Here is a 10384-nt window from a genome sequence, read left to right as displayed (position 1 = left end):
GCACGCGAGGGAAAACTCGATTGTGTTTGGCCTGCGGAGGAAAAAATTATCGAGAATTGCGGCGATATTATGAAAAAAGATCCTCGTCGGTTATAACATGCGAAGAAGATTATATTAATCGATTCAAGGCAAATAACGATTTAGACATATAAAATATTATATATGAATCCAAAATCAGCGATTCCAAAATCAACAATGACACACGAGTTCAAATCTCACCCAACGATCATTGAATATGAATCATCATCGGATGGTATCGTCAGACATATCAAAACGAAGAATCACGTTGGCAACGTTGATAAATCGGGCTATTTTAGGTTTACCATCGGCAAAAACAAAAAACGAAGATGCACACGTTATCTTAATCATCGGTTTATATACGAGAGTTTTCATGGACCTATCAAGGGTGACTTTGTTATCGACCATATCGACGGAAATAAACTCAATAATAAAATATCCAATCTCCGCGCGGTGACACAGAGTGAAAATACTAAATTTGGTGATACCGGTAAATGTCCGAAATATGCCAAGGCTGTCAAATCGATAAACCAAGAAACAAACAAGGAACTTGTATTCACGTCGATGAATGCCGCGGGAAAACATTTTGGCATTCATTCGAATTCCGTGCGATTTGCAGCGGAAAAATAATCAACGCAACATTTTCCTATAAATTCGGTGAATGGATCGAGTTTTTCTATATTCCGATAATTTCAGACTAAAAATAAGGAATCGGAGATTCTTCAGGATTTTTTCTAAAAATTAATTAAATATTACAAAATTTATATAATGAACGAGGATAATATAAACAGCATCATCGAAGTTATCGAGAATTTGAAAAACAAAAACATAAATTTATCTTCAGATTTGGACACAGGTAAAATCCGGTCCGAATTTGAGACGATCGTCCAAGGAAAGCTCGAATACAGGTACACGCTACCATCTGAATACAAGTTCATAAAGAAAATCCAGATTGCGATGTATCAATCGTTTGCGACTGTCAGTGATGATCAAATCGAGGATTTTGTTAAATTATCGACGTTGGTAGAAAAAGTGAGATCGAGTTTATCAGACGAATACGAGTCGAGAAAAATTACCAGCTCGCGTGTCAGGCAGCTAAAAAAGCTGGTCGATGAAAGTAAAATTAGCGTCAAAGATTCTTAAGATTCTTAAAAATCTTTGATTTTCATTCTTGCCACAAAAAAAAAACAAAATTTCAAGAATCTTAAGAATCTTCGATTCCAATTCTAATTTTTATTATTTTTTTTTTATTCATTTTACTGAAATTGTACAATTTTTCTTATTTCTGACTACCATTTACCCCAACAAATTTACGAAATTATATAAATTACTCAATTTGACGGGTATTTACCCCAGCAGATTCACGAAATTATATAAATTACACAATTTGTTGGGTATTTACCCCATCAAAAACATAAAATTACACAAATTTCTTAATTTCTCTGATTTTTATTACTTTTTTTATTATTTACTAAATTAATTTATTTACTGAAATTGTACAATTTTCTTGTTTCTGACTACCATTTACCACATCAAAAACATAAAATTATATAAATTACTCAATTTGACGGGTATTTACCCCAACAGATTTACGAAATTATATAAATTACTCAATTTGACGGGTATTTACCCCATCAAAATTAAAATTTTTTACTAATTTTGAAAAATTTCCTGGTTTTTATTTATTTTTTGGCCATTTTTCTTTGGCGGAAAGATTACGATCTCACCAGCAAGTTGATACTCAGCGTTTCTTCGCGTATATCAAGTAAATTTCCGTTTTGATCCGTCAGTTTGAAATTTATCCTCGACAATAATCGATTGTGACATCGCAGATAAAACGGATTTACTGGCTCTTTTATTATCAAAAAACCCGGAGATGTGCTAGGTGAAAACGAATATAAGATAAATCCCTGCTGCACCTGCTCTGACACAGACGCATCTGCGTTGTAGCTACCTTCAACGACATCCGCGTGAAGATAAATCGCGATAACCTCCGTTATGTTAACGATACCTGGCGAGATATGCCGCCCTTGCCCGGCAGGATCATTATCGTGTTTGAGAATCGATTCTGATTGTATTTTTTTAGTCCACGCGGCATGTAATTTCGGAAATAAATCATCGATGGTATCAACGACGGATTTTCTCATTTTATCAACATCATAATCGGGAAATTTGAAATTTGGTAGCGTTTCCTCGGTTAATCCAAATACTCTCATAAATTTTTGTTTTTCTCCTGAATTTCTGATCAACTCGAATTTGCTAATAGGAAGAACATAATCGGCAATTGATATATCGTCGATTATCGCCCGAATGAACATACCGTGATAATATTCAACATCATTCGCGAGTTGATTTAAAATCTTCACGCGTTCGATAATTTCGCTACATGAACCTGATTTATTTAAGATGCATTCATGAAAGGATTCCCGCAATAAATTTAATTGTAATTTATGTTCTTGAATAAATTCGTCGATGGTTTTTCTTACCAAGATACCATCTATGGGAAATATTATCCTGTTAATATTGGTAGCGTCGAAGATTTTCACACCGGGGGGAATTTTGGGAAGAGGCAACCACGAGAGAATTCTTTCGTCCCTAAAAGTAAAAGCGAACATCACCAAGTTAAATTTGTGGCTATTCATGAGATTGATGGCATTGTGGATCAGAGGCTTGTGTTTGATATTTCCGTACCATCCTTCGTCGGTGATAAAATCTGATTTTTTTGGCTCCGGTAGTTCTGGAGGAGCTTCTTCGTGCCAACCTGGAATAATAAAATCAGATTTTTCTGGTTTTGCCAGAGGTGCGATTTCGGGCCAACCTAGAACTGTCCTAATCGATGACTGGTAAATATCGACGACATATGGCGATTTTATTTCGATTATCGATGACAACGTTGGTTCGTGTGCTAATATTTTAATTCCTGGATTAGCATCGCCGGTTATATTCGATATCCTACTGGTAAGTTCCTTATCTAGTTGCTCAATTTCGTAACTGCCTGTTGGTATGCCAACGACTATCCAATCGGGAGTTCCATCGGGGCGGTTTTTATTGGCAAAAACAAGCGAATTATTCGATGATAATCTACCAAATGATTTCGACCTAACATTGGGCCAGCTATTATAGACGCGTAACTGTGACAGCGCAATTTCCTTGACGCTAATTGGTATTGGAAAATCGATACTAAATTCTGGCCTGGTTGAGCTTGCCGATATCAGCGTTGTTATCGGCGGTGTCGTGTTTGTCACGATTTGAGTTAGTTCCGACATTATTGATATTCATTTGTTCAATCTCAGAGTAGATATTTACCATCACAGAAAATTCTAGATCGGATATAACGCCGTCGTTGAGACTCTCAGAAAGCAACGACGATAATTTCGAATACGCCTCATTGACCTGGGATAATTTACTCGTGTATAGAGACAATTTTTCATTCGTGCATGATGATATTTTTTTTGCGATGATATTGAGAACACCGGCGATTGTTGTTGTCGACGAGATTATTATCGTTGCTGCGATCGGCGCGATTGTTGTTACCGCGGATAAGATTATACCTGCGCCGGCAATTATTGCGCTTACCGCGTACACAGCAACATCGATGGCAACTAATCTGCGCTGATATTTTCTTATTTTTACCTGATACTCGTCGAGGAGCTTTTTTAACGAATCCTGCCATGAGCGCGCCTGATTGTATCGGTAGTCCGATGCGGTCATTTATTAGTTAATTTATTCAACCAATTGTGGTGCTCCGGATAAATATTCGAAAATTACATGATAATTGATCTGTACTTTTATGTTTATTATCGTGGATCTATCTGGTGGTTCTGACGTAAATATTTCCTCGGAATTTTCACGTAGAAAAATAATTAAAAATCCGGGATAATATTCATCTATGTGACGATCCCCGACTCTCACATTGAATTTTAACCCAGCGATAAAATATATTCGATATATGCCAGTAATTGGCGCGGTGAAGCTAAATGTGTCATTCTCGGGTGTCCATATACCATTTAGTGTTTTTACCACAAATGGTACATGACAATCAATTTTTTTTGTTTCTACCTCCGCTGGTATCGAAATACGCGCCAATCTTCCAAGATTCATTGACGATATTTTTGTGTTAATATCGCTAATTTTTGTAGTTGCGTCGAGAAGTTTCGCTCTTAAATCTTGAATTTCTCCGTCGTACACCAATGTATCGACTTTTTGAAGCGCCAATCCATGCACTATGTTAAGATCCCTGTCAATGTTGTCAATATTCACGTTGATTCTTTTTATTTCCTTGTTGATATCGTCGTGCGATGTTTTATCGCTTTTCTGACTCATTACGATATTTATTTCGGTAACATCGGCAAGAATATTAGTAATATCCTCGTTGATTTTTCTTACTCTCTCGTTGAGATCGTCATGCGATGCTTGATCGGCTTTTTTCTTTGCTAGTTCGTTTGCGGCGGAGGAAGTATCGCTGGATGTTTTTATATCTTCCTCGATTTTTTTACTAAATTTAGTTAAGGTATCGTCGAGTTTTTTAAGATCGTTATTTAGCCTGTTAAGTCTTTTTGTCACTCTGTCCTGAAGATCGTCGTATAATGTTTTATCGGCCTTCAGAAGCAACGTTGCTGATAACTCGTTGTCCTTTTTTTCCACATCCGCGATATTAGCCTTCAGGGGTAACTTCGCTATAATATCGGCGATATCAGCGATGGATTTTGATACCGAATCTGATAGGTAAGTAAATTGATTAATGCGATCGTTATATTCGTCTCGCTTGATTATATCAGTTATTTTGACGTTGCTTGTTTGTAATCTCCCTTCGCGGCTCTGAAAAATAGCAACTTCGCCAGGATCCACTTCTGACAGCGATAGAAGATTGTTAATATCATCCCTTGTGGCGAACTTTGATAGATCGACGTCAGTCACTTCTGCTTCCTTCTTCCTGTAGATAAATCTACCGTAAATATCAACCATGATATTTATCTACGGCGTATTTAAATACGATCCTATGATACGGGTCGGATGATTTTGAAATTGCATCAAGGACATTAATTGATTCAGGACCGCATATCGGTGGATCCATTAACGTCTGCGTCGGAAGTGTCGAATACCAAATTGGAATATTTAACTTTGACACGTAATCGATAAAGTCTTTTGGTGGAGCTAGTCCGTAAGAGTCAAAATAAACAACTTCGCGAGGATTAATCGCGTAGGCGACCCAATGTGTGCCAGGGCCAGTATTTGAATCGAGATTTATTATTCCCGTCTCGGTGGAATTTGGTTTTTCTGGTAGTTGATCCCGCATAAATACGCCTCTGAAAAATTTTATTTTTTTATTTTTTGCTTCGTTGAATAAATCTAAATTTGAATAGGCCGTGCTAATCTTAGGCCGGATCCGTACGGGGGTCGTCTTAGATAGAGGCCGCTTCCCTTTTTTTTACCATATCGCCCTCCCATTACTTTGTGTACTAGTTTGTCGCCTACAGCTCCGGCCGCACCTAATCCTATCGCTTTTGCAATTGCCGGAAGAGCCCCGGATAATAATCCAGGAATAGCAGCTAGGAAAGGGAAAATTCCGCCCGTTTTGACCATGTCTCTGATGGCACCTATAATAAGATTCACATGAACGCCGGAATTCGCTGATTTGGCTTTGGTGAAACGTTCACGTTGACCCCTAGTTAGCGATAGTTTGTTAGGACCGCCCTGAATTTGATCGTTTTTCAAGGTTAATTTCAAACCGCATCGCTTTGATATCGCTGATTGGAGCTTTTTCATCTGACCCGGGGTCAGAGTTACGCTGACGTGTTCGTATGGCATATTAATAATCGTTTAATCTAAATTTAGAAAATCTTCAAAGTTACATTTTCTCAACAGGTGCGTCGATAATTCTCATTCTGCCTCTAATTCCTTCCAAGATCATTGTTCTATCGCTGAGAATAACCGCGATCGCTTTGTGATTAAGTCCACCTGTGTTAATTCTGGCTTTGAAATGGATATCAACGACAGATTGCTTTACCAGATCAAGATGCTCCAGGGAAAAGTAATAGATAGGATAAAAATTATTAAAATCTAGCTGCGATATTTGCAATCCCGTATCGATATTTTGATCGCGACCCATGAAACTTAACAAGCGATGATACGCACGAGCCGTAGAATGGTTGGCAAAATCAATCGATATTTCCTCGGATGGCTCTTGTTGGCCGTTTATCCTCAACGATACGTTTGTTGCTCCAATGTGATCAAATATCATGTGACTGTATAATTGATGATATCTATTGGTACGCAAAAAAGCGATAAAGATATGCCTAGGTGCAGAGGTACCCTGCTGCGATGCAATACGCCAAGTAAAATCACCATTAATATTGGTGTTTATGGAATCTGTTGTTGTTGTCAGCCATGACATGACAGATTTACCGCCTTGGTTCATAAATGACAATAATTTTTCTTCTTCGATCATTGATGGAGTTATCGCTGGCATCCACAAGGTAAATTTAAGTAATCTTACTATGCCGTTATTTTGCGCGGCATCATTGGGACCTATCACGCCAGTAGCGTAATCGACGGCACCTTCTCGCCAGATAGCATCGTTGCTATTTTCCTTACTGACAAACGTAACGGTATGTTTTGCTCCGTAGATAATTTTCCTGAAATGTCTGCAAAATCCGAATATATGGGATAACGGGATAGCACAAGAGAATCTTCTGTTACCTGGTGCTAGCATAGACTTTCGCGTGAAAAATCCGAGATTATAATCAGGATAAGATTTAATGATCATATCTTCGATAGCAGTGGGAGCAGCAGGAGCGGCGCGATCGTTGGGTTGTCTGACAAGGAACGGCCTACTTTCGGGACGATCAGTATTATCCTTGGCAAACATCATACTAGGGCCAGCTGATCTAGTAAAATCATCCGAGTATCTAGCTAGGCCTATTATCGTTGTTGCCAAATCAACATCGTTGGTAATTGACTCAATTTCTCTTCCATCAATCATATAAGTGGCGCTCTTGAATAATGCCATAATACCGTTGTTAACAAATCCGACTCTAAAATCTGCTCCATAATTGGTACCATCCGTTTTAAGAATTTCCCCAACAACTTCGATATACGCCTCAGATGGAAGAAAATATCTTGTTGTATCGTGAACTTGAATTTCCAAGCGATTTCCAGTATTTGGTTCAACTGCGTCGTACGAGAAATACTGGAAATCTCGCACGGATGTATCTCTACCTACAGGCTCGTCCATGTCGAACACTTCGTTTGACACTTGTGCGAACATTTATTAATAAGAATTTCATCTAAAACGAAGACCACTACCCGAAATAAAACTTGTGTTTGCTACTTCCTTTACTAGATTTGTGTTAGCAACTTCCTGTGCTAGCTCATTTATTTTTTTATTTGCTGCGTCGTTTATAGCTTTGCTGACCTCGGGGAGCATTTCGCTGGTGCTAGGTAATTTGACGGGCTGCCTTTTTTTACGCGTTAAATTTAATATTTTACCTCTGACAAAATCGAAGCCTTTAGTGGCCAAATTACCAATACCAGAAACGACAGTCTCGCCTATCTTTCCTATTGCTTTTGACGCGAATTGCTTAACTGTGGGTCCGATTTTAGGGACTACTCGCGTGACGAGGCTTTTAACGATGTCGCCGAGTCCATTGCCGTGGATATATTTGTATACAGGCAATCGAGAGTTAACTATGCGGACCTGTCTAGGTCTGCGCTGATGTTTGTGAACAATCATGTTATTTCAATTGCGTTGTTTTAATCGATGAGTTCATCGACGAGTTCCTTGTAAATGTAGGAATCGATGACGCCGCCGCGAAACAATCGCTGACAAATATCTGAGGCCTCGTTGATTATTTCACGAGAATTGTTTCCGGCTCGTTTTCCTCCGATTAATATTTCGAGTCGAGATACGTCGTTGACAACGCTGTCAGGACAAATGGTATATCCGCTTCCTGTTTTTGGTTCTGGAAACATTTGCGAATGTAACGACGATATTAAATCTTCATCTTCCCCTTCTTCTTCTGGTTCCTTCGGTTTTTCTGTTTCTTTTATTTTTTCTAGAAATTTTTGGTAACCCGGATCATCAAGATTGATGGGTCTTTTCTTTGAAGCAAAATATACTGCGGGAATCCAATCATCTTCGGTATATCTATCAAAATGTCTGGGAAACAAATATTTTCCTCTTTCTTCGAAACCAAATTTGGCAACGTTAATTAAATTATCCTCGCTCTCCCTGAGATGTTCAATAGCATCATTGGTAAAATGTATATAAGACGTTGTAAATTTTTTAATTTCGGGTCTCGACCCTGTTGGGGAAAGTACCGAAGATGTATCGGTGGATTTTTATTTGTTTTGGTCTTGCCCCCAATTCCTGCGGTTGTGATCCTATCGATTTTCCTATGTTGGATAAATGCCTCGCATTTGCGGCTTCCAAAAAACGAGAATAAATAGGATCAGATTTCATCGCCCGGGGTGAATTAACTCTAGCTCGGTATATATTATTATACCAAATTTCTCGCGATTTAATTTTTTTCAATCCGTCTTCTGTTAAAAAACTCGCCCTACTGTTAAAAGAATCTTCCGCAAACGCACCAAGTGCATTAATATTATCACCAAACAAATCAAATTGTTTCGTCATTGTGCTCCAACCACCATCAGTAAATTTTTCTTTTATTACATCTCGAGGTTCTCTCCCCCGACTATCCTCCTCTTCTTCTTGCTGCGGTTGTTCTTGTGGCGCTTGTGCTTGTGCTTGTACTTGCTGAAATTGTTCTTGCCGCGCTTGTGCTTGTGCTTGTACTTGTGCTTGGCGAATTTGATCCAGTCTATCTGGCACTGCTCGAGTATGTTCCTCAATATCTTTCACCATGGGAACAATTCCGCGTTTCCTGAGTTCCTTATCATCTTTTTTGTCACCATATGCGACTCTCTCAACTGTTTCGGTGACTGGACTTAAAAATCTCGACGATAAATCGGTAAAATGATACTTCGCGTCTTCGTAATCGCGAACATTTTTCTTGAATAATTTTTTTACTGGAATAAGTTTCTTTACCGCCGCTAATTGTTCTCGCACTAATCTGGCAGAATGAGGCTCTCCAACTGTGCTAGTTTTCGAACTCATATTATTTTCAAGTATATTATTTTAATGCGACGTAAAATTGGCCAAAGCAGCCCCGCGTTGCAACAAAAAAATTAACACAAAAAACTTATTCCCGGTAATTTATTTTTCCTGTCTCGAATGCTATATTTACTAACACACCGGCGCGACCACCCGATGCATCCGGTCTGAAATGCACGAAAATTAGCTTCCGTAGAAGGCTTTATTTTTGAATTCTGAGGCTTCTACGGAGAAAGTTCTCGTAGGAAGCTTTATTTGGTCTGTACACGATGGTCTGTTAAACTTCCCTTAACGAGAATTTATTTTTCTGTCTCGGATGCTATGTTTATTTGACACACAAGTATACACACCCGATGCACCTGGTCTGAAATGCACGAAAATTGATCTCCGTAGAAGGCTTTATTTTTGAATTCTGAGGCTTCTACGGAGAAAGTTCGCGTAGGAAGCTTTATTTTGTCGAAACGCGATGGTCTGTTAAACTTCCCTGCTGCTAGAACCCTTATCCTGCTACAACCGTTGTTTCCGCAATTCATTACCTGAATTAACTAGACATAGCTGCTCTTCCACCAATGAAAACGGGTTTCTAAACTGTGTTGCTTAACGAGAACATTTTGTAAACTCCAAACGTGGAAAAGGACTTACAGAGTCAAGAATAAAAACTACAGCACAATGGGAAAACTCTCTTATCAACGGAGCTAAGATAGATGACCTTGTTATTTTAGAAAAAAACACTGAAGATTCCAATAATTGTAAAATCAATAACCAATAAGATTTTGTACAATTCTGGTAAATACTGTAGTAAGGGTGCTCTGATAATTTTTTATATAATCATAATTGACATGCGTGGACCGACTCGATGACAAAATTTCCAAGGGAGAGAATAATACGCTTTATGACGGCTATAATTTCGAGGAAATCTACAACATAAGTAAGCGTGACCCTGTATCGGTCTGGCTATTTCACGGAGATGGCTCCGAGTCGGTTGAATCAACATTTGATCGGTTTCTTTTGCCGTTTGAGTTCTTTATCGGAAGGAATCACTCTAACATGCTATAAAAAGATTGCTGTAAAATATTACGGCGACAAAGATGATGATTTACTCGTTAACTGTTTTACCGCATCGTCCGTTTTGGCGCATATAATCCAAATATATATATATATATATATATATATATATATATATATATATATATATATACACACACTTGGCGTCCAACTCCAAAAGAATTTCTCGATGATGTATCACAATCT

This window comes from Sinohyriopsis cumingii, chromosome 14 (genome assembly GCF_028554795.1).
Source record: "Sinohyriopsis cumingii isolate HCF-2022 chromosome 14, ASM2855479v2, whole genome shotgun sequence".
Lineage (NCBI taxonomy): Eukaryota > Metazoa > Mollusca > Bivalvia > Unionida > Unionidae > Sinohyriopsis > Sinohyriopsis cumingii.
Note: the sequence above shows the minus strand (reverse complement) of the source record.